Source organism: Pleurodeles waltl, chromosome 2_2, assembly GCF_031143425.1.
Source record: "Pleurodeles waltl isolate 20211129_DDA chromosome 2_2, aPleWal1.hap1.20221129, whole genome shotgun sequence".
Classification (NCBI taxonomy): domain Eukaryota; kingdom Metazoa; phylum Chordata; class Amphibia; order Caudata; family Salamandridae; genus Pleurodeles; species Pleurodeles waltl.
Window position 1 is genome coordinate 1,201,722,874 of NC_090439.1, and position 24,743 is coordinate 1,201,747,616.

Consider the following 24,743-nt stretch of genomic DNA (forward strand, 5'->3'; position numbering starts at 1 on the left):
GCCACTTGTGACTGCAAACACGCATGATACATCTGGCTCTTTATTCTCTGACCAGAATTGCACTGGGTACTGAGATAGCATTTCTACTAAGGGATCAGACACAATATCTGCATGAGGAAGGACTGAATTGAATCATTGAGGAACTACTTATAGACAGAGTTAAATCTGGGTCCTCAATTTAGAAAAAACATTAACCTTAATCAGCAAACTGCCTGAACATCCATTCCTTTCTTTTCAAAACCATGTTTATTGATATTTAGATATTACTGAGAAATCGTGGCAGATACTTTTACAATCAAGTATCTTTGTATGAACAGGTCATCATTTCCTGAGAGAGACGGCACTGTAGATCTGACAACAACTGTAAAGCAAAAAACAGTGACAGCTCCGCAGGAGGTGGGGGATAATGATTAGTGTGAAATAACAATATATGAAGAGAAGCAGTGTGATGGAGATGACTGGGATACAGCTCACAGGAAGGAGGCTGGAGCATGATATTGTTCCGTGTTACAGTGGTTCATCAGTGGGGGGGTGAAGAGTTAGAAACCAGATCCACTTGCAGCATGAGCAGCAGGGAGAAGAAGGGGGGTGCAACTGCATCTCACAGTGTCTCCCATCAAGTATCTATCCCTTCAGGATGGGAGATCATCATTAAAAATCATCACTTTGTATTCAAGTTGCAAGGCATCCCATAGCTCAGTGACTGGAATCCAACAGAGACACCATTTTTCTTCTCTACATAAGAAGGTACTTTCCACTGAGGCAAGTTTTGAAGATCATTATGCTAAGATGACAAAGAGTGGGGAGTTGAGAATTTCCATAGCAGGGTGTAGGAAGCTGGCTCTGTATATACTATTTCAAAGTGAGAGATAGTGTGCACAGAGTCCACGGGTTCCCCTTAGAGGTTGACAGAGCCAAATTACATAATACTAATGCTTTATTTTGTGGTAGTGTGGTCGAGCAGTAAGCTTATCAGAGGGTAGTGTTAAGCATTTGTTGTACACACACAGGCAATAAATGAGAACACACACTCGAAGACTTATCTCCAGGCCAATAGGTTTTTATATTTAAAAATATAATTTTCTTAATTTATTTTAGAACAACAAGATTCAAAATTCAGGTAAGTACATAAATTGTAAGGTACTTGGCATAGGTAAATATGGAACTTTTAATGTTCACAGTTTTGGCAAAAATGGCAATAAGCTATTTTAAAAGTGGACACAGTGCAAAAATAAACAGTTTCTGGAGGAGGTAAGTAATTCGTTAGTTTTTCTGGTAAGTAAAACACTTACAAGTTCAGTCTCCAGGGCATAGGCAACACACCGTTGGGGGTTAAAGTTAATCTCAAACATCCAGCACCAGCAACACTGGGCCGGTCAGGTGCAGAGGTCATAGTAGGGCCCAAATAGCATAGGTGCCTATAGAGAATAGGGGTGCTCCAGTTCCAGTCTGCAAGCAGGTAAGTACCTGCATCCTCAGGGAGCAGACCAGGGGGGTTTTGTAGAGCACTGGGGGGGGGTCAAAAACAGGCACACAAAATACACCGTCAGTGGCACAGGGGCGGCCGGGTGCAGTGTGAGAAGTAGGTGTCGGGATTCAGATAGGAATCAATGGAGAGACCCGGGGGTCACTCTGGCGATGCAGGCAGGGCTCAGGGAGGCTTCTTGGGCCAGCCACCGACTGGGCAAGGAAGAGGGCCGCCTGCTGGTCACTCCTGCACCAGTAGTTGGTTTCTCTCGGGCATGGGGGCTAGGGGTGCATTACTTCTTCTAGGCCTCTCTTTTTTTTGTTACCAGGCAGTCGCGGTCAGTGGGAGTCTTCAGATTCTCTCTGCAAGCGTCACTGTGGGGGTGCAGGGAGGTTGTCTCAGGGTGTCCACATTGTGGGAGTCACCTGGGGTTCCTCTCTGCAGTGTTGGTTCTTCTGGACACAACCCGGGGGCTTCAGGTGTAGAGTGTTGGGGACTCACACTTCGTAGTGAGGCTAGAGTACCTTAAAAAATGGTTGTTTCTTAAAAAGAGCCGCTGTCCACAGGAGTTTCTTGGTCCTTTGGGTGCAGGTCAGTCCTCTGAGTCCTCTGAGATTGCTAGTCCTGCTGGATGCGTCGCTATGCAGGTTCTTTGAGTCTGGAGACAGGCCGGTATGGCTGGGGCCAAGTCAGTTGTCATCTCAGTCGTCTCTGCGGGGCTTTCAGGTCGGCAGTCCTTCTTCTTGTTTCAGGTTGCAGGAATCTGATTTCCTGGGTTCAGGATCGCCTCTTAATACTCAATTTAGGGGTGTGTTTAGGACTGGGGGTAGTGGCCAATGACTACTGTCCTTGAGGGTGGCTATACCCTCCTTGTGCCTCCTCCCTTTGGGGAGGGTGGTACATCCCTATCCCTATTCGGCTAAATCCTCCAAATCAACATAGGGGTCACTCCAGATCTAGACACCTTAGGGGTGATCCTGGCCTTGTTTTCTCATTATCTCCCCTGGACTTGCTGCCAAAAGTGGGGGCACTGTCCGAGAGGTGGGCATCTCCACTAGCTGGAGTGCCCTGGGGCATTGTAACACGAAGCCTGAGCCTTTGAGGCTCACTGCTAGTTGTTATAGTTCCTGCAGGGGGAGGTGTGAAGCACATCGACCCAGTGCAGACTTTGTTTCTGGCCCCAGAGAGCACAAAGGCTCTCACCCCAGGGGGTCAGAAACTTTTCTCAGTGGCAGGCTGGCACAGACCAATCAGTCCTACACTGAAGGATTGGGTAAAATACAGGGGGCATCTCTAAGATGCCCTCCGTGTGCATTCTGTACTAAATCCAGCACTGGCATCAGTGTGGGTTTATTATTCCGAGAAGTTTGATACCAAACTTCCCAGTATTCACTGTGGCCATTATGGAGCTGTGGAGTTCGTTTCTACAAACTCCCAGACCATATACTTAATATGGCCACACTGTACTTACAATGTCTAAGAATGGACGTAGACACTGTAGGGCCATATTGCTCATGCAGCTATGCCCTCACCTGCGGTATAGTGTACCCTGCCTTAGGGCTTTAAAGCCTGCTAGAGGGGTGACTTACCTATTCCACAGACAGTATTTTGTGTGCATGGCATCCTTTGGGGGATGTCATGTCGACTTTGCCTTTTTCTCCCATACAATACACACAATCTGCAATGGCAGTGTGCATGTGTAATGTGAGGGATCCCTTACGGTGGCACAACACATGTTGCAGCCCTTAACAACCTTGACTGGTCACAGGGCCCTTGGTACCACTGGTACCTTTTACAAGGAACTTATCTGTGTGCTAGGCGTGTGCCAATTGTGGGAACAATGGTACATTTTTAGTGAAAGAACACTGGTGCTGCGGCCTGGTTAGCAGGATCCCTGCATACTTCTCAGTCAACTCAGCATCAATATCAGGCAAACAGTGGGAGGGGGGGTAACTGCAAAAAGGAGCCATTTTCCTACACTGGGTGATAGTTCTGCAAGCCTCACCTGCACATTCCATGATGTGGTATAAGCATCATATATTGTGGGAAGTACTACGGTTGGGATAATTAATTTTAATCAGGATGAATGTTAACCCAGGGAGGAACAATTCACTCCACTCATAGAGTTTGCAAAATTTAGCCACTAGAGGCTCCACGGAGTTGTTGTGAGGTTATTTTATCTGCTTTTTATGGGCATGTTATTTTAGCCATAGGCCTGCAGCGTGTGCCCTTCAGCCTAATTACAATTCATTTCATTCATTCTATTTACTGAGCAGAAGCTCTCTTCTGTGGTGATGTTTTATTTTCCTTTATCTCATACACTTTTATCACAGACAGAGCATTATTGTCATCTCTTCAATCCCATCCCTTGAGGTTGTCACAGAGGCTAACGTTCCTAACACAAAAGCACTACATCCAGGATGGATCCAATGGGAAACGTCTCTGACTGCCAGTGGTGTTGACTACATTTTCGACCCAAAATTACAAACTCAAGAATTTCTTTAATACGAAATGGAATATCCAATATCGGCAAACACTTTGCAAATTGATCAATACCAAACAATACTCTGATTGGTCAACCATAAAGTACTTGTAGGAGGCTGGACTGGCTTGTAGTGAGTACCAAGGGGTACTTGCACCTTGCACCAGGCCCAGGTATCCCTTATTAGTGTATAGGGTGTCTAGCAGATTAGGCTGATAGATAATGGTAGCTTAGCAGAGCAGCTTAGGCTGAACTAGGAGACGAGTGAAGCTCCTACAGTACCACCAGTGTCACTTGCACAATATCATAAGAAAACACAATACACAGTTATACTAAAAATAAAGGTACTTTATTTTTATGACAATATGCCAAAGTATCTCAGAGTGTACCCTCAGTGAGAGGATAGGAAATATACACAAGTTATATGTACACAATACCAAAAATATGCAGTATAGTCTTAGAAAACAGTGCAAACAATGTATAGTTACAATAGGATGCAATGGGGACACATAGGGATAGGGGCAACACAAACCATATACTCCAAAAGTGGAATGCAAACCACGAATGGACCCCAAACCTATGTGACCTTGTAGAGGGTCGCTGGGACTATTAGAAAATAGTAAGGGTTAGAAAAATAGCCCACCCCAAGACCCTGAAAAGTGAGTGCAAAGTGCACTAAAGTTCCCCAAAGGACATAAAAGTCATGATAGGGGAATTCTGCAGGAAAGACAAAAACCAGCAATGCAACAACGATGGATTTCCAGTCGAGGGTACCTGTGGAACAAGGGGACCAAGTCCAAAAGTCACAAGCAAGTTGGAGATGGGCAGATGCCCAGGAAATACCAGCTCTGGGTGCAAGGAAGCTGCTACTGGACAGTAGAAGCTTAGGTTTATGCAAGAACGACAAGGGCTAGAGACTTCCCCTTTGGAGGACGGATCCCTCACGCCGTGGAGAGTCGTGCAAAAGTGTTTTCCCGCCGAAAGACCGCCAACAAGCCTTGCTAGCTGTAAATTGTGCAGTTAATATTTTTGGATGCTGCTGTGGCCCAGGAGGGACCACGATGTCGCCAATTGCGTCAAGGGACAGAGGGGGCATCGAGCAACACAAAGAGTCCTCTCAGTAGCAGGCAGCACCCGGAGAAGTGCCAGAAACAGGCACTACGAGGATGCGTGAAACAGTGCTCACCCGAAGTTGCACAAAGGAGTCCCACATCGCCGGAGAGCAACTTAGAAAGTCGTGCAATGCAGGTTAGAGTGCCGTGGACCCAGGCTTGGCTGTGCACAAAGGATTTCCGCCGGAAGTGCACAGAGGCCGGAGTAGCTGCAAAAGTCGCAGTTCCCAGCAATGCAGTCTGGCGTGGGGAGGCAAGGACTTACCTCCACCAAACTTGGAATGAAGAGTCACTGGACTGTGCGGGTCACTTGGACACAGTTGCTGGATTCAAGGGACCTCGCTCGTCCTGCTGAGAGGAGACCCAGGGGACCGGTAATGCAGTTCTTTGGTGCCTGCGGTTGCAGGGGGAAGATTCCGTCGACCCACGGGAGGTTTCTTCGGAGCTTCTAGTGCAGAGAGGAGGCAGACTACCCCCACAGCATGCACCACCAGGAAAACAGTCGAGAAGGCGGCAGGATCAGCGTTACAGAGTTGCAGTAGTCGTCTTAGCTACTTTGTTGCAGTTTTGCAGGCTTCCAGCGCGGTCAGCAGTCGATTCCTTGGCAGAAGGTGAAGAGAGAGATGCAGAGGAACTCGGATGAGCTCTTGCATTCGTTATCTAAAGAATCCCCAGAGACAGAGACCCTAAATAGCCAGAAAAGAGGGTTTGGCTACCTAGGAGAGAGGATAGGCTAGCAACACCTAAAGGAGCCTATCAGAAGGAGTCTCTAACATCATCTGGTGGCACTGGCCACTCAGAGCAGTCCAGTGTGCCAGCAGCACCTCTGTTTCCAAGATGGCAGAGGTCTGGAGCACACTGGAGGAGCTCTGGACACCTCCCAGGGGAGGTGCAGGTCAGGGGAGTGGTCACTCCCCTTTCCTTTGTCCAGTTTCGTGCCAGAGCAGGGCTAAGGGGTCCCTGAACCGGTGTAGACTGGCTTATGCAGAAATGGGCACTAAATGTGCCCATGAAAGCATTTCCAGAGGCTGGGGGAGGCTACTCCTCCCCTGCCTTCACACCATTTTCCAAAGGGAGAGGGTGTAACACCCTCTCTCAGAGTAAGTCCTTTGTTCTGCCATCCTGGGACAAGCCTGGCTTGACCCCAGGAGGGCAGAAACCTGTCTGAGGGTTTGGCAGCAGCAGCAGCTGCAGTGAAACCCCAGGAAAGGCAGTTTGGCAGTACCAGGGTCTGTGCTACAGACCACTGGGATCATGGGATTGTGCCAACTATGCCAGGATGGCATAGAGGGGGCAATTCCATGATCATAGACATGTTACATGGCCATATTCGGAGTTACCATTGTGAAGCCACATATAGGTAGTGACCTATATGTAGTGCACACGTGTAATGGTGTCCCCGCACTCACAAAGTCCGGGGAATTGGCCCTGAACAATGTGGGGGCACCTTGGCTAGTGCCAGGGTGCCCTCACACTAAGTAACTTTGCACCTAACCTTTACCAGGTAAAGGTTAGACATATAGGTGACTTATAAGTTACTTAAGTGCAGTGTAAAATGGCAGTGAAATAACGTGTACGTTATTTCACCCAGGCTGCAGTGGCAGGCCTGTGTAAGAATTGTCAGAGCTCCCTATGGGTGGCAAAAGAAATGCTGCAGCCCATAGGGATCTCCTGGAACCCCAATACCCTGGGTACCTTAGTACCATATACTAGGGAATTATAAGGGTGTTCCAGTAAGCCAATGTAAATTGCTAAAATTGGTCACTAGCCTGTTAGTGACAATTTGAAAGAAATGAGAGAGCATAACCACTGAGGTTCTGGTTAGCAGAGCCTCAGTGAGACAGTTAGTCACTACACAGGTAACACATTCAGGCACACTTATGAGCACTGGGGCCCTGGATGACAGGGTCCCAGTGACACATACAACTAAAACAACATATATACAGTGAAAAATGGGGGTAACATGACAGGCAAGATGGTACTTTCCTACAGTACTGACGTACTAAACACCAATACTCCGCCCCTGCACGACTGTGAATGACTACATGAAAGATGGTGAATTATATCCACAAAATACTTACATGCAGCCCCTTAGGGGATTGCACTGCACAACTAGCAGAGCTCAAGGCTCTGTTGATGGCACTGAAACACATGGATCCAGGACAGTTAAAACTAATCGTCTGTGATTTGTACTACTGTGTCCAGTCCTTTAATGGATATCTGCATTACTGGCACCAGAATGGGTTCAGCAATTCAAAAGGCTACACCATCAAACACAGGTTACTGGGAGAAAGTAGCAGATCTGAAGAAAATGCTACCCAAGCCCATGTAGTTCAGACACTAGGACACCAACATGTAATAGTACACATTGCAGACAATATCTTGACTGATGAGGTGGCCAAGTCAGCAGTAGCTACAACTTTTGTTGCTGCAACACCCCGTTCACAAATGAGGTTGGATGATGAAACACTTGCTGCTGTGAAAGCTTCAGCTGATGGCAAGCCATTACCATAGGTGTATCCTGCCAAATATTTCTACCTCATAGTGATAGTACCAGGGGTGGTTGATGGTGTGATCCCCAACCAAGACCAAAGATTTGAGTTGGTAAAAGTGGGACATGAGAGAGTTGCTTCTGCCCATGCAGGTGTGGCGGCTACTATTTCTTTTTTCCAAAAACGCTACTGGTGTCCAGGTCTTTATAAACAGACAAAACAATATGGTGATCATTACAACCCTGGCGGACGGTGATAAAGCGGAGGTAAGACCGCCAACAGGCCGGCGGCAAAAATTTGCAATTACGACCGTGGCGGAAACCGCCAGCAAAGACAGCCACTTTAACACTCCGACCGCCACAGCGGTACAAACAAACAGCGCGGCGGTCACTGCCAACAGACAGACGGAGAACAAAGTACCGCCCACACTATTATGACAGGCCAATCCGCCACCTTTTCCGGGGCGGATTCACCGCGGCTAAAAACACAGTGGAAACAGGAATTCCAAAGGAAAAACGCTCACCTCTACTCACCCCACGAGGAACGAGGACACCATGGACCTGGAACTCCAAATTCTACCTACAATAGTCTTCCTGCTCCTCTGCCAGGAGCACGAACGCCGGCGGCGAAGACCACGGTGAGTACTGCACCTACGACACAGGGGAGGCAAAAAACAGGGACACACACACGCAACACCCCCACCCCACCCACTACAACACACACACTAATGCATATTAATACATCACAGTTACACCCCACAAACCCCCCGGAGGAATGCAAAGACAATAGAAAATGAGTGTAACCATTGTAATATATTAAAATCAAGTAGGCAGAAACATATATATACACCATTGACAAAATATATACCAAGCAAAGTAGTCCAGGTAGTGCTCCAATTAAGTCTGTGTAACACTGGGACCACATGGTATGGGCGAGGCCCACACACGATCCCCGACCATGACGGAGAGAACACTGCAGGGGCATCAGAGAGCAAGAAAACAGGCACCTCATGGGGAGGGAAAGGGGGGGCACCTCAGCCAGTTGAGTGCATGACGTCAAATCCACAAGGGGGTCACATGCCCACTGTTCCATCCTGGGGAGTGCAAAGCCACAGTCTCTCAAGTCTCTACAGTGGGTGGGTTGCCCACTGTTCCATCCTCGGGAGTACAAAGCCACAGACTCTCAAGTCTCAACACTAGGTGGCTTGCCCACTGCCATATCCTGGGGAGTGCAAAGCCACTGTCTCTCAAGTCTCTACAGTAGGTGGGTTACCCACTGTTCCATCCTGGGGAGTGCAAAGCCACAGTCTCTCAAGTCTATACAGTGGGTGGGTTGCCCACTGTTCCATCCTGGGGAGTGCAAAGCCACAGTCTCTCAAGTCTCTACAGTGGGTGGGTTGCCCACTGTTCAATCCTGGGGAGTGCAAAGCCACAGTCTCTCAAGTGGATGACAGTCTCCACTGGTTCTGGAGGGGGCCTTGTGCCCAGAGTGCTTTATCCTGCTAAGGACAGAGGTACAGGATGACATTCTCCACTGGTTCTGGAGGGGGCTTTGTGCCCAGAGTGCTTCATCCTGATAAGGACAGAGGTAGTGGATGAATCTCTCCACTGGTTCTGGAGGGGGCCTTGTGCCCAGAGTGATTCATCCTGCTAAGGACAGAGGTAGTGGATAACAGTCTCCACTGGTTCTGGTGGGGGCTTTGTGCCCGGAGTGCTTCATCCTGCTAAGGACAGAGGTAGTGGATGACAGTCTCCACTGGTTCTGGAGGGGGCATGGTGCCCAGAGTGCTTTATTCACCCTCTGACAAACTCAGTACAGGCAGTGCCCTTGCCGCTCATGGGCCAGCGGTGCTTGAGATGGAGGTGCCCTGTTCAGCGATGCTTGAGACGGCAGTGACCTGTTCAGCGGTGCATGAGACGGCGGTGCCCTGTTGAGCGGTGGTTGAAACGGCGGTGCCCTGTTGAGCGGTGCATGAGATGGCGGTGCCCTGTTGAGCGGTGCATGAGATGGCGGTGCCCTGTTCAGTGGTGCATGAGACGGTGGTGCCCTGTTCAGTGGTGCTTGAGACGGCGGTGCCCTGTTCAGCGGTGCTTGAGACGGCGGTGCCCTGTTCAGCGGTGCTTGAGACGGCTGTGCCCTGTTCAGCAGTGCATGAGACAGCGGTGCCCTGTTCAGCAGTGCATGAGACGGTGGTGCCCTGCTCAGCGGTGCATGAGACGGCGGTGCCCTGTTCAGCGGTGCTTGAGGCGGCGGTCTCCATTGCAGGGACTCAGCTGCTACCGGTGCTTCATGGACCAGCGGGGCTTTTGCTGGCGGTCCTTCATGGCCCAGGGGGGCTTGTGCTGGCAGTCCTTCATGGCCCAGCGGGGCTTTTGCTGGCGGTCCTTCATGGCCCAGCAGGGCTTTTGCTGGCAGTGGCCTCCTGGGCAGCTGGCCTTGTGCTGGCAGTGGCCTCCTGGGCAGCTGGGCTTGTACTGGCGGTGGCCTCCTGGGCAGCTGGGCTTGTACTGGCGGTGGCCTCCTTGGCAGCTGGGCTTGTGCTGGTGGTGGCCTCCTGGGCAGCTGGGTTGGAGCTGGTGGTGGCCTCCTGGGTAGCTGGGCTGGTGCTGGGGGTAGCCTCCTGGGCAGCGGGGATGATGGCGGTCTTCTCCGCCGTGCTGCTCTTCCCAGACTTGCCGGGTTTCTTGTGGCCCTTCCCCACCTTTGAAGGTGTCACAGCTGACTCCACACTCCCAAGGGGCCCCTGGGAGCGCCTTTGGTGGCTGGAGTCTTCCCCCTCTCCTGCCGGGCACTGGCCAACTTCTGATGCTTCACAGATGGGGGACTGTCTGTGCTGTGGCTCCGTGCCACACTGGCTGCCCTGGTGGCCAGTGCACTCCAGATTCCGGTGACTACAGGCACCACAGGTCCCGGAGATGTTGTGGCTGAGGTGCTAGTTCGGGACCTAGGAGACGGACGGGGTGGGGGAGGTGTGGGAAAGAGGTCAAGGTTGGACAGGAAAAGTTTTTTTGACACAGCGGGACGGGTAGCTGGAGGGGGTTTGGGAGTGGAGGAAGAGGTTGTGGTTGTAGGAGGTGTTCGTTTGCTGACTTTGGGTGAAGGTGAATGCACTGGACGCTGTCGTGAGGTGGATGGCTGTTGGGTGGGTTTGTGCCTGCGTTTGTGTATCTTGGGAGGGGGCGTCACAGACACACTGGGAGAGGACACTGGGGATGTGTGAATGGTAGTGGGAGTGGTGACTGCACGTGAGCGGGGTGTGGTGGTGGGTGTGCTGGAGAGGGATGTAGTAGCTGTAGAGGTAATGCATGCAGGTGTGAGTGTAGACAAGACAGGGAGGGAGGAGGGAGACGAGGAGGAGGGGTAACACAGTGGAGGCAGTGGATATTGGTATGTCTGCATGTGTGTGATGCTTGCATGAGTGCCTGTGGGATGTGTGGTGCTTATGTTTGCCTGAGCTTCCCTTGTGTGTTGACGTGTGCATGCTGGTCTGTAGGTGTGCTTGGGATAGGCTGAGGTAGAGGGGATTGGGTCTGGGTGGAGGAAGTTGGAGGGGAGAGGCTAGACACAGGGACAATGGCTGCCATCAGTGCTGAGGCCAGAGTCTGAAAAGCTCGCTGAAGGGCCACCTGACCAGAATGAATGCCCTCCAGGAATGCATTGGTTTGTTGCAACTGCCTTTCTACACCCTGGATGGCATTCAAAATGGTAGACTGCCCAACAGTGAAGGACCTGAGGAGGTCAATGGCCTCCTCACTGAGGGCAGCAGGGGTGACTGGGGTAGGGCCTGAGGTGCCTGGGGCGAAGGTGATGCCCACCCTCCCGGGTGAGCGGGCACGGGGCAAAGGCTGAGGGGCTGCTGGGAGGGCAGTGCTGGAAGGGGGGTTGAGGCTGTACCTGTAGATGGGGGTGGCACAGATGTTGCCGCCACCACAAGGGAGCTCCCATCAGAGGACGAGTCTGTGTCACAGGTCTCAGCTCCTGTCCCCGCCGTGGAGCTCCCCTCGCCCTCCGTCCACTGGTGAAGTCCTAGTCCATAGTGTGGCCCTCCATGGACATGTGGGATGCAGCCCCCTCGTGCTCTGGTGCCACTGCTCCTCCGCCTGATGATGCTAATGCATACAAGAACAGGGAGACCACAAAAAGGGGGGGATGACAGAAGAAAGACATGTTGAGTGCATGCATTACCGCTACCATTGGCGAACACAACAGACACAGAAGCCCCCTGCACTACGCTGCGCTCCTGGGCTCCACTGTTCAATTCCTGGGAAATGGCCAACAAGGCTATGGACGACAGCTGCACACATAGATCACACAGGGGCATGACTAGGTGTACTTGCCACTCTACAGAGGTGGGGTGGGGTGCCACAGGGCCTGCCTTACGGATGGACCTTGCCTACAGAACTCACCCTGGCCTAGGGAAACCCACAGCCCACCTCTCCCACCTTGACCCCTCCACTGCGCGCAAAGTCAGCAGAATGAGAGTGTACTCACCCCCTTGTGGCTGCTGTGATGCCCTCAAGCACCCATCCAACTCTGGGTACGCCACCGCCAGGATCCTGAACATCCGGGGGGTCATGGTGCAATGGGCACCCCTCCCACGTTGGGAGGCCATCCCCAGCTGAGCCTCCGCCGTCTTCTTGCTCCAGCGGCGAATATCCTCCCATCTTTTCCGGCAGTGGGTGCTCCGTCTGTGGTAAGCCCCCAGGGTCCAGACGTCCTTGGCGATGGCACGCCAAATATGTTTTTTCTGGTGGGCGCTGACCTACATGAATTGTACAGGGGGAAGAGAAAGTTATTACCAACTGCACCGTCAAAGTGATTGGCCCCCATCCCTACCCTTGCCATTTGGCACATGCATTCACCGTCGTTTCATGCGCACCGCACTCTCCCCCCTTCCTTCTTACATCCAGCCCTCTCCATACAGGCATAGCCCACACATCATGCTCCCAGTGTACTTACCTGTTTGTCTGGAGGACCGTAGAGTAGCGTGTACTGGGGGAGGACCCCATCCACGAGTTTCTCCAACTCCTCTGATGTGAAGGCAGGGGCCCTTTCCCCAGACACTCGAGCCATTGTCTCTTCCAGACCAAGGTCACAGCAGCACTTGCAGTGTAGGTCCTCTCCTGTCGAAGATCCGGTATCGAGTGATTGAACAGATAGAAAATGGCGGTCACGTCCGCGGCGGTGCGTACCGTCACTGTCGGCGTACATCGTTATTGGCTCCTGGGACCCATAGGGTCCAATGTTAACCAATGTAGCATTGCGCCGCAGTCTTCGACCACCTACCGCAACGGTGTACAAGTTACCTCACATCCCATTGTCCCACTTTAGATGTGAGGCAGCCACCATTTCAGGGGCCCACATGGCTTCATTTTCAACTGCGTTACACATACCTAGGCCTAGACTCTACACATGTACAGGCCACTTTTCGGATTAGGATTTGTGTTCTGTGTAAGCTGTGGGTACGTACCTCTGAGTTGTTTGACTCTGTGCTCGCTGTTGTCCTTCATAGGCACCGTCCGCTGGGACATGTGAGGAGATGGCAGCATCCTCCGGTGTACCGACCATTGGTGGAGCTGTTGACAATAGTAGGAAAGACGTGATTATCACATACAGGCTTGACCGTGCCACAATCCAGGAAATGTGTACCCAGTTAGAGCCAGACCTGATGTAAGCTATCCGCCATCCCACAGGAATCCCCCCTCAAGTGCAGGTGCTGTCAGTGCTCCATTTTCTTCCAAGTGGGTCATTTCAAACAACAGAGGGCACAGCATCAGGGATGTCCCAGCCTATGTTTTCCAACGTGTTGTCCAGAGTGTTGTCTGCCCTGCTGAAACACATGCAGAGTTACATCGTTTTCCCTAAGGTGGAGGATTTGCATACAGTGAAAGGTGATTTCTATGCCCTGGGACATCTCCCCAATATCATATGTGCCACTGATGGGACAGATGTGGCTTTGCCCCCCCCCCCCCCCCCCACAGGAATGAACAGGTATACAGAAACCAGAAGAGTTATCATTTGATGAATGTACAGATGGTATGTTTGGCAGACCAGTACATCTCCCATGTTAATGCCATGTTCCGTGGCTCAGTGCATGACGCCTACATCCTGCGGAATAGCAGCATCCCTTATGTGATGGGTCAACCTCTGAGGCACTGTGTGTGGCTATTAGGTGAGCACCTGGAAGCTAGTCAGTGGGAATGGTTGTCTGGGTCTGGGGATATCCCTACAGGTTAGTGTGTGTCTAACAGTTGTCCATCGCCATTTGCAGGTGACTCTGGTTACCCCAACCTGTCATGACTACTGACACCAGTGAGGAATCCCAGGACAAGGACAGAGGAACGCTACAATGAGGTCCATGGGCGAACTAGGAGGGTGATCGAGCGGACCTTCGGCCTCCTGAAGGCCAGGTTCCGGTGCCTCCATATGACAGGTGGTTCCATATTCTACTCACCAAAGAAGGTGTGCCAGATCATCTTGGCCTGCTGTATGCTTCACAACTTGGCATTGCGACGACAGGTGCCTTTTCTGTAGGATGATGGTCCAGATGGAGGCGTTGTGGCAGCTGTGGAGCCTGTGGACACTGAAGACAAGGAAGCAGAGGAAGAAGACATGAACAACAGGGACTCAGTGATCCAGCAATATTTCCAGTGAGACACAGGTAAGAGTATAGATCTGCCTACTACATGTACTTAAACACTACTGCTTCTCTACTGTCTGTCGTTTTCACCCAGTGTATGGTCACTGAGTTGTCACTTTCCCTTACGATTTCAAAGATGTGGGTCCCACTGTGTGACATCTGCTTCCTCATGGAATAGAGCTGTGTGACATAGGTATGTTGACATTACCAATGAAAAAAGCTCTTTGACACAGTTATTGCTAATACAGTATTCGGAAATCACAGACAGACTCCAGATTGTTTTGTGCTTTAAGGGTGTTTATTTAAGTGCTCAATATTGGAGGGGGTAGTAAAATGGTGAGGGGTGATGGTGGAGGAATGTCAGTGGCAGAGTCCAGTCTATTAGTCTCACAGATGCATTGCCCATATGGGCATAGGAAGTGGAGCTGGGGCAGTTTAAGTATGGACAGGGTGACAAAGTGGGACAGTAGGATCAGGGTGGTCTCATTTCTTGGTGGGTGTCTTGGCATCGTTCTCTGTCTTGTTCCTGGATCTCAGGGACTGTTTGCAAGGTGGTTCTCCCTCTGCAGGGGGTGGGGTGCTGGTGTGGTGGTCCTGTGGCGGGGCGTCCTGTCCACTAGCGCCGGCGGAGGTGGTGGGCAGTTCATCATCCAGGCTAGTGTAAGGGGCCCCTTGTAGTGCCACAGTGTCCCTCCTGGTGTTCACGAGTTCCTTCAGCACCCCTACGATGGTGCCCAGGGTGGAGTTGATGGTTCTGAGTTCCTCCCTGAAGCCCATGTACTATTCCTCCTGCAGGCGCTGGTTCTCCTGAAACTTGGTCAGTACCGTTGCCATCGTCTCCTGGGAGTGGTGGTAGGCTCCCATGATGGAGGAGAGTGCCTCGTGGAGAGTGGGTTCCCTTGGCCTGTCCACCCCTGTCGCTCAGCAGCCCTCCCAGTTCCCCTGTGTTCCTGGGCCTCCGTCCCCTGGACCGTGTGCCCACTACCACTGCCCCCAGATCCCTGTTGTGGGTGGTGGGTTAGCCTGGGTTCCCTGTAGTGATGGCTACACAGCTGATTGACGTGTCCTGGGGACAGAGGTATGGGCCCGCTGGGTGGGTTCTGTGCTGGTGTTTCCAGAGGGGGGAAGCTCTGTAGTGGCCTGTGACTGTGTGAGGGGAACCGACTGTCCAGGGGTCCCCATTGGGTCGGGTTGGTTATCTAGATCTAGTTGGACAGAGGTGCTGTCATCACTGTGGGCCTCTTCTGTTGGTGGTGTGGACATGTGTGGACCCTCCTGTCCGGTGACGTTGGGTAGGGGTCCTGCAGGGGTATAAAAGGATGGTTATTACATCTGTGTGTGTCATGGTGTGCAATGGGTGGGTGACCGTGTACCCCAGTGCTTGCATTCCTGTGTGGGGCCTCGTGTGATGATGGTTTAGGGGGATGTATGGGTATGTGCAGTGGGCATGCTTTAGTGATGGGTGTCCATGCTTTGTTGTTGCATGCAGGGCTTGGTGTTGGGATGGGTGGTTTGTGATGTTGGGACATTTGTGAGGAGTTGGAGTGCTGGGGGTGAGGGTGGGGGTATGTGCTGGCATGCAGGTAGGGTGGGGGATGTAATAGTTAAGATTTGTCTTGCCAGAGTCCATTCCTCCACCTACTCCTGCGAGGCCCTCAGGATGCAGAATTGGCAAGACCTGCTCCTCCCATGTTGTTAGTTGTGGGGGAGGAGGTGGGGGTCCGCCGCCAGTCCGCTGAACCGCCAGGTGGTTTCTTGAGACCACGGAACGCACCTTCCCCCGTAGGTCGTTCCACCTCTTCCCGATGTCCTCCCGATTTCTTGGGGTTTGTCCCACTGCGTTGACCCTGTCCACTATTCTTCGCCATAGCTCCATCTTCCTTGCAATTTTGGTGTGCTGCACCTGTGATCCGAATAGCTCTACCCGGACGATTTCCTCCACCATGACCCTGAACTCCTCCTCCGAGAACCTGGGGTGTCTTTGCCATGCCATGGGGTGGTGTAGGTGATGTGTGGGGTGGTGTGTGGGGTGATAAGTGTGCTGATATGTAGTGGGGTGTTGTGTGAGGTGCGTGGAAGGTATGTGGGTGATGGTGTTGTGTGCCTGTGGATGCTAGTGTTCTTGCTGGTGCTGTCTCTCTCTGGCTTTTGTCCGTGAATTGTTGTCGTAAGGGTTTGTGGGTGATGTGGGTGTGTGTTTTGTATTGTATTGGGTGTGTGGGAGTGGTGTGTGTATGTGTATCAGGTGTGTGTATTTGGAATTGTCCAATGTGGATGTGTTTTGTAAATGTGTGTGTATTTTGAGCGTGGTGGTGTGTACCGCCAATGTAATACCGCGGTTGAAAGACCGCCGTGTGGATTCGTGGGTCGTGATAGTGTGGGCGTATTTCTGTTGGCGTGATGGTGGAAGTTTTGTTTTCGCCAGTTTATCACTGACCTTTGGTGTGGCGGACTTGTGTGGGTGTCTAGATTTTGGCGTATTCCGGACTGTGGGTCATAATAGCTGTGAGGGAATTCCGCGGCGGTGTGTTGGCGGTCTTCTGCACGGCAGGAGCAGGATTTACTGCCAATGTTGTAATGAGGGCCTATGTCCTTTAATGTGACAGCTGTCAGCAAATAAAAGGGTCCACAGTTAAACACCCACCTCAGACACCTCTACTAATTTCAAATAAGCCACTACATTGTTGGTTCTCAGACCATTGTGTTCCCCTGACACCTGATGATGCATGCAAATACATCTTAGTCACTGTTGACTCATGTGCCAGATTTCTTTGGGTCTGGCCACAATGCTCTCCTGATGCTCAAATTGTTATTAAAGATTTGCAAGTCTTTATTGGGACATAGGCAGTTGCAACTTTTCACTCAGATCAGGGCCCCTGCGCCTCAAGGGCATTCAGGGACACTGTAGCTTCATTAGGGGTTCAACTGCATTTTCTGTCCCCCTACAGTCCTGAGGGAAACAGTGTAGTGGAGCTGAAGAATTGAGACTTAAAGCAATCACTGGACATAGTTGGCTTAGCCACTTGTAAGGAGTCCAGAGAGAACTTAATTATCTGCCCAGAAGGTCCTTGCGAGGGAGCACCCCATATGAGGTGCTATTTGGGACACAAATGTATGTCCCAGATCTTGATGGCTCTGTTGTGGAGGTGGCAGACATACCTTTTAACATGAATGAACGTGTCACTCTCTTGTCGGAATGACAACAGTTCCGTGATGAAAACACATCTGCAGTGCCACCTTCTTGGGACTAGGGGATGCACCAATAACATCTACTGGCTGGATTCCGAAAGTTGGAGATCTAGTATGAGAAAAGATTGCTGTGCAAAAGGAGTTTTGTTCAACATTTTGTGCACCGGTTCCATCCCTGGGAATACACAGTACCAGAATTATCATTCTACCACTGCTGCCTGGATATAAAAAAAAAAAAACATTTTGTCTTCATTGATAATGTCAAGCTACACCATGTGGCTGATCAGGATGTTCCTCTACAGGTTTTGAGCAGCACTGCTGACATTTCCATGAACTTGGAGAGGGTGGAAAATGATCTTTCATTAGTACCACTATCTTCATCTACAACAACCAACAACAGGAATAATGGAGACTACTACACAAATTTAACTCAAAGGGATGAAATTGCCAACTACGAACAATCAAGGCAGACTTCAGTCAGTTTTCCACTCCCTAATGCATCTCTAGCTTTGCACTAAATACTTCTGGATACTTTGTTGACTGAGAAGGTTCATTGAATGACTCATCTACTGCTTCTGCAACTCCACCATTAAGAGCATGTAAGTTGATAAATGGGCTTAAAATCACTATTTCATTCGTCCATGTAACTATCTGTTGGCTTGGATGGTATTTTACCAGTTCAAAGATGTAATACTGTGCCTGGAGTGGTAAATAGCTTTTGTCATTTTACAGCTCAGCAAGGTTGACACTGTGTCAAACCTATGCTTAAAGACTTTGCTGTACAAATGGCAAAAGACTTTGGGGGTCATTCCAACCCTGGCGGTCATCGACCGCCAGGGTGGAGGACCACGGAAGCACCGCCAACAGGCTGGCGGTGCTTCCCTGCCCATGGGAACGGGTGTCGTGGGGCCCCTGGGGGCCCCTGCACTGCCCATGCCACTGGCATGGGCAGTACAGGGGCCCCCTAACAGGGCCCCAGCATGATTTTCACTGTCTGCTTAGCAGACAGTGAAAATCGCGACGGGTGCAACTGCACCCGTCACACCCCTGCAACACCGCCGGCTCCATTCGGAGCCGGCTTCTATGTTGCAGGGCCTTTCCCGCTGCGCCGGCGGGCGCTCCTTTGGTGGGTGCCCGCCGGCCCAGCGGGAAAGCCAGAATGGCCGCCGCGGTCTTTTGACCGCAGAGCGGCCAAATGGCGGTGACCGCATGGCGGGCGGCTACCGCCTCCCGCCGCTGTCAGAATGACCGCCTTTGTCACTATCTAGCTCGGCGTGGGTAGCACTGTACTGATCAAAGCTTAAGCAGACATTTGAGGTGAGAAAATCTAGAGTGTTGCTGGTGTTGAAGGGTGCGCCTTACTTGAGCTGCTCTCCAGCTAAACTTTGGAACGACCCAGAGTTCTCTATCCTTTTTGCATATATATGTTTATCTATATATATATATGTATGTATATATACAAGGCGCCCACGGCGGTTGGCCACAGGGTCAAGCCAAGCCCAACCCCCTATAAGCAACCAACTTTTCAACGTGCACGACCTTCACCTGTGCACAGCGGAGATTGCCGCAAGACCTGGCCTGCAGCTAAACTCTGCAGCCAACCACCAAGGTCCTTTGGTCATTCATGGCGGGAGTTGGCCGCAGTGTTTCTGGGTGTGAGAATAGGTGTAAGAAGGTGTATCTGGAGAGGGAGAGTGGTTGTGAAAGTGTCTTTCTGGGTGTGAGAGTGCGTATATCAATGTTTTAGTTTGTGTGTCAGTGTGTCTGCAGGCCTGTGAGTGGGTGCTTAGGGGCATATTTATACTCCGTTTGCGCCGGAATTGCGTCATTTTTTTTGACGCAATTTCGACGCAAAACTAACTCCATATTTATACTTTGGCGTTAGACGCATCTAGCGCCAAAGTCCATGGAGTTTGCGTAATTTTTAAGTGGACACCTACTTTGCGTTAATGAGATGCAAGGTAGGCGTTCACATCTAAAAAATCGACTCCGAGGCATGTGCGTCGGATTTATACTCCCGGGCAAAATTCACGCCCGGGAGTGGGCGGGTCAAAAAAAATGACGTACGGCCGCTTTTGCACCGTTTTTTAGAGCCTGCAAAAGGCAGGCATTAAGGGACCTGTGGGCTCTGAAGGAGCCCAGAGGTGCACTCCCATGCCCCCAGGGACACCCCCTGTCACCCTTGCCCACCCCAGGAGGACACCCAAGGCTGGAGGGACCCATCCCAGGGACATTAAGGTAAGTTCAGGTAAGTGTTTTTTTAAAAAAAAAATTGTGGCATAGGGGGGCCTGATTTGTGCCCCCCTACATGCCACTATGACCAATGACCATGCCCAGGGGACAGAAGACCCCTGGGCATGGCCATTGGGCAAGGGGGCATGACTCCTGTCTTTTCTAAGACAGGAGTCATTTCTATGGGGGTTGGGAGTGTGTGCAATGGCGCAAATCGGGTTGAGGCGAAAAAATTGCCTCAACCTGACTTGCCCCATTTCTTGACGCCCAAGCTCCATTTTCCCCTGCGCCGGCGCTGCCTGGTGTACGTCGTTTTTTTTAACGCACACCAGACGGCGCCGGCGGCTAACGCCGGCTAACGTCATTCAATAAATACGGCGCCCGCATGGCGCTTCAGAATGGCGTCAGCCGGCGCTAATTTTTTTGACGCAAAACTGCGTTAGCGCAGTTTTGCGTCAAAAAGTATAAATATGGGCCTTAATGTTTGTTAGTGGGTCTGTAAGTGGGTGTATCAGTGTCTGAGTGGGTCTGTGAATGGGAGCAAATGTGTCTTAATGGGTCTATGAGGTGGATGCATGAGTGTCCGACTGGGTCTCTGAGTAGGTGCAAAAGTGTATGAGTGGTAATGTAAGTGCATGTGTGAGTCTCTGAGTGGGTCATTAAGTGGCTGCATTCGTGTCTGACTGGGTATGTGAATGGGTATTTAAGTGTCTGAGTGGGTCTGTGAGTTGGTGCAGGATTCTCTCAGTGGTTCTGTGTAGGAAAGTACCATCTTGCCTGGCATGTTACCCCCATTTTTCACTGTATATATGTTGTTTTAGTTGTATGTGTCACTGGGACCCTGTTCACCAGGGCCCCAGTGCTCATAAGTGTGCCTGAATGTGTTACCTGTGTAGTGACTAACTGTCTCACTGAGGCTTGTAGGAGGCTGGACTGGCTTGTAGTGAGTACCAAGGGGTACTTGCACCTTGCACCAGGCCCAGTTATCCCTTATTAGTGTATAGGGTGTCTAGCAGCTTAGGCTGATAGATAATGGTAGCTTAGCAGAGCAGCTTAGGCTGAACTAGGAGACGTGTGAAGCTACTACAGTACCACTTAGTGTCATATGCACAATATCATAAGAAAACACAATACACAGTTATACTAAAAATAAAGGTACTTTATTTTTATGACAATATGCCAAAGTATCTTAGAGTGTACCCTCAGTGAGAGGATAGCAAATATACACAAGATATATATACACAATAGCAAAAATATGCAGTATAGTCTTAGAAAACAGTGCATACAATGTATAGTTACAATACGATGCAATGGGGAAACATAGGGATAGGGGCAACACAAACCATATACTCCAAAAGTGGAATGCGAACCACGAATGGACCCCAAACCTATGTGACCTTGTAGAGGGTCGCTGGGACTATTAGAAAATAGTGAGAGTTAGCAAAATAACCCTCCCCAAGACCCTGAAAAGTGAGTGCAAAGTGCACTAAAGTTCCCCTAAGGACAAAGTAGTCGTGTTAGAGGAATAATGCAGGAAAGACACAAACCAGCAATGCAACAACTGTGGATTTCCAATCTAGGGTACCTGTGGAAAAAGGGGACCAAGTCCAAAAGTCACAAGCAAGTCGGAGATGGGCAGATGCCCAGGAAATGCCAGCTGCGGGTGCAAAGAAGCTTCGACTAGACAGAAGAAGCTGAGGTTTCTGCAGGAACGAAAAGGGCTAGAGACTTCCCCTTTGGTGGACCGATCCCAATCGCCGTGGAGAGTCGTGCAGAAGTACTTTCCCGCCGAAAGAACGCCAACAAGCCTTGCTAGCTGCAAATCGTGCGTTTGGCGTTTTTGGACGCTGCTGGGGCCCAGGAGGGACCAGGAGGTCGCAAATTAGACCTAAAGAGAGAAGAGACGCCGAGCAAGACAAAGAGCCCTCATTGAAGCAGGTAGCACCCGGAGAAGTGCTAGAAACAGGCACTACAAGGATGCGTGAAATGGTGCTCGCAGAAGTTGCACAAAGGAGTCCCACGTCGCCGGAGACCAACTTAGAAAGTCGTGCAATGCAGGTTAGAGTGCCGTGGACCCAGGCTTGGCTGTGCACAAAGGATTTCCACCGGAAGTGCACAGGAGCCGGAGTAGCTGCAAAGTCGCGGTTCCCAGCAATGCAGCCCAGCGAGGTGAGGCAAGGACTTACCTCCACCAAACTTGGACTGAAGAGTCACTGGACTGTGGGGGTCACTTGGACAGAGTTGCTGGATTCGAGGGACCTCGCTCGTCGTGCTGAGAGGAGACCCAAGGGACCAATAATGCAGCTTTTTGGTGCCTGCGGTTGCAGGGGGAAGATTCCGTCGACCCACGGGAGATTTCTTCGGAGCTTCTGGTGCAGAGAGGAGGCAGGCTACCCCCACAGCATGCACAAGCAGGAAAACAGTCGAGAGGGCGGCAGGATCAGCGTTACAGAGTTGCAGTAGTCGTCTTTGCTACTATGTTGCAGGTTAGCAGGCTTCCAGCGCGGTCAGCAGTCGATTCCTTATCAGAAGGTGAAGAGGGAGATGCAGAGGAACTCGGATGAGCTCTTGCATTCGTTATCTAAAGTTTCCCCAGAGGCAGAGACCCTAAATAGCCAGAAAAGAGGGTTTGGCTACCTAGGAGAGAGGATAGGCTAGCAACACCTGAAGGAGCCTATCACAAGAAGTCTCTGACGTCACCTGGTGGCACTGGCCACTCAGAGCAGTCCAGTGTGCCAGCAGCACCTCTGTTTCCAAGATGGCAGAGGTCTGGAGCACACTGGAGGAGCTCTGGACACCTCCCAGGGGAGGTGCAGGTCAGGGGAGTGGTCACTCCCCTTTCCTTTGTCCAGTTTCGCGCCAGAGCAGGGGCTAAGGGGTCCCTGAACCGGTGTAGACTGGCTTATGCAGAATTGGGCACATCTGTGCCCAACAAAGCATTTCCAGAGGCTGGGGGAGGCTACTCCTCCCCTGCCTTCACACCATTTTCCAAAGGGAGAGGGTGTCACACCCTCTCTCAGAGGAAGTTCATTGTTCTGCCATCCTGGGCCAGGCCTGGCTGGACCCCAGGAGGGCAGCTGCCTGTCTGAGGGGTTGGCAGCAGCAGCAGCTGCAGTGAAACCCCAGGAAGGGGAGTTTGGCAGTACCAGGGTCTGTGCTACAGACCACTGGGATCATGGGATTGTGCCAACTATGCCAGGATGGCATAGAGGGGGCAATTCCATGATCATAGACATGTTACATGGCCATATTCGGAGTTACCATTGTGAAGCTACATATAGGTAGTGACCTATATGTAGTGCACGCGTGTAATGGTGTCCCCGCACTCACAAAGTTCAGGGAATTGGCTCTGAACAATGTGGGGGCACCTTGGCTTGTGCCAGGGTGCCCTCACACTAAGTAACTTTGCACCTAACCTTTACCAGGTAAAGGTTAGACATATAGGTGACTTATAAGTTACTTAAGTGCAGAGTAAAATGGCTGTGAAATAACGTGGACGTTATTTCACTCAGGCTGCAGTGGCAGGCCTGTGTAAGAATTGTCAGAGCTCCCTATGGGTGGCAAAAGAAATGCTGCAGCCCATAGGGATCTCCTGGAACCCCAATACCCTGGGTACCTCAGTACCATATACTAGGGAATTATAAGGGTGTTCCAGTAAGCCAATGTAAATTGGTAAAAATGGTCACTAACCTGTCAGTGACAATTTGGAAAGAAATGAGAGAGCATAACCACTGAGGTTCTGGTTAGCAGAGCCTCAGTGAGACAGTTAGTCACTACACAGGTAACACATTCAGGCACACTTATGAGCACTGGGGCCCTGGGTTACCAGGGTCCCAGTGACACATACAACTGAAACAACATATATACAGTGAAAAATGGGGGTAACATGCCAGGCAAGATGGTACTTTCCTACACAACCCCCCCCCAAACGAAGTACAATAAGACTAGCCATGACCTGATGAGTCTTCATTGTCTAAGTGGAAATATCTGGAGAGTCCATCTGCATTGGAGTGGCTACTCCCAGGTCTATGTTCCACTGTATAGTCCATTCCCTGTAGGGATATGGACCACCTCAACAATTTAGGATTTTCACCTTTCATTTGTTTTAGCCAAAGTAGAGGTTTGTGGTCTGTCTGAACAATGAAGTGAGTGCCAAACAGGTATGGCCTCAACTTCTTCAGAGCCCAGACCACAGCAAAGGCCTCCCTCTCAATGGCAGACCAACGCTTTTCTCTAGGGGTCAACCTTCTACTAATAAAAGCAACAGGTTGATCCTGGCCCTCAGAATTAAGTTGTGATAGGACTGCCCCTACTCCTAATTCAGATGCATCAGTTTGGACATAGAATTTTTTAGAGTAACAAGGGCTTTTCAGGACAGGTGCAGAGCACATGGCCTGCTTCAGCTCCTCAAAAGCTTTCTGACAGTTTGCTGTCCATAATACCTTTTTAGGCATTTTCTTGGATGTGAGGTCATTAAGAGGGGCTGCAATGGAGCCATAGTTCTTAATGAACCTCCTGTAATATCCAGTGAGGCCTAGGAAGGCTCTCACCTGAGTCTGAGTGGTAGGGGGAACCCAATCAATAATAGTTTGGATTTTCCCCTGAAGTGGTGCAATCTGTTCCCCACCAACAAGGTGTCCCAGATAAACCACCTTACCCTGCCCTATCTGGCACTTTAAAGCCTTGATAGTGAGGCCTGCCTTTTGCAGGGCCTCCAAAACTTTCCATAGGTGGACCAGGTGATCATCCCAGCTGGAGCTAAAGACAGCTATATCGTCCAAATATGCTGCACTGAAAGCTTCCAGCCCTTGCAGGACTATGTTCACCAACCTCTGAAAAGTGGCAGGTGCATTTTTCAAACCAAAAGGCATTACAGTAAACTGGTAATGTCCTCCAATGGTAGAAAATGCAGTCTTAGGTTTAGCATCTTCTGATAATTTGATCTGCCAATACCCTGCAGTCAAATCAAAAGTGCTTAGATACTTGGCAGATGCCAGTGTATCTATAAGCTCATCTGCCCTGGGTATAGGGTGAGCATCAGTTTTGGTTACCAAGTTGAGACCTCTATAGTCTACACAAAATCGCATTTCCTTCTTTCCATCTTTAGAATTGGGTTTTGGTACCAGTA

General features: G+C 50.7%; 1 protein-coding gene across 1 annotated transcript in view; it reads right to left on the reverse strand.

Moving 5' to 3' along the window:
* The window catches only part of LOC138279508 (vomeronasal type-2 receptor 26-like), a 225,281-nt gene that overhangs the window by 2,729 nt on the left and 197,809 nt on the right, over positions 1-24,743 (reverse strand). The window lies entirely within an intron of this gene.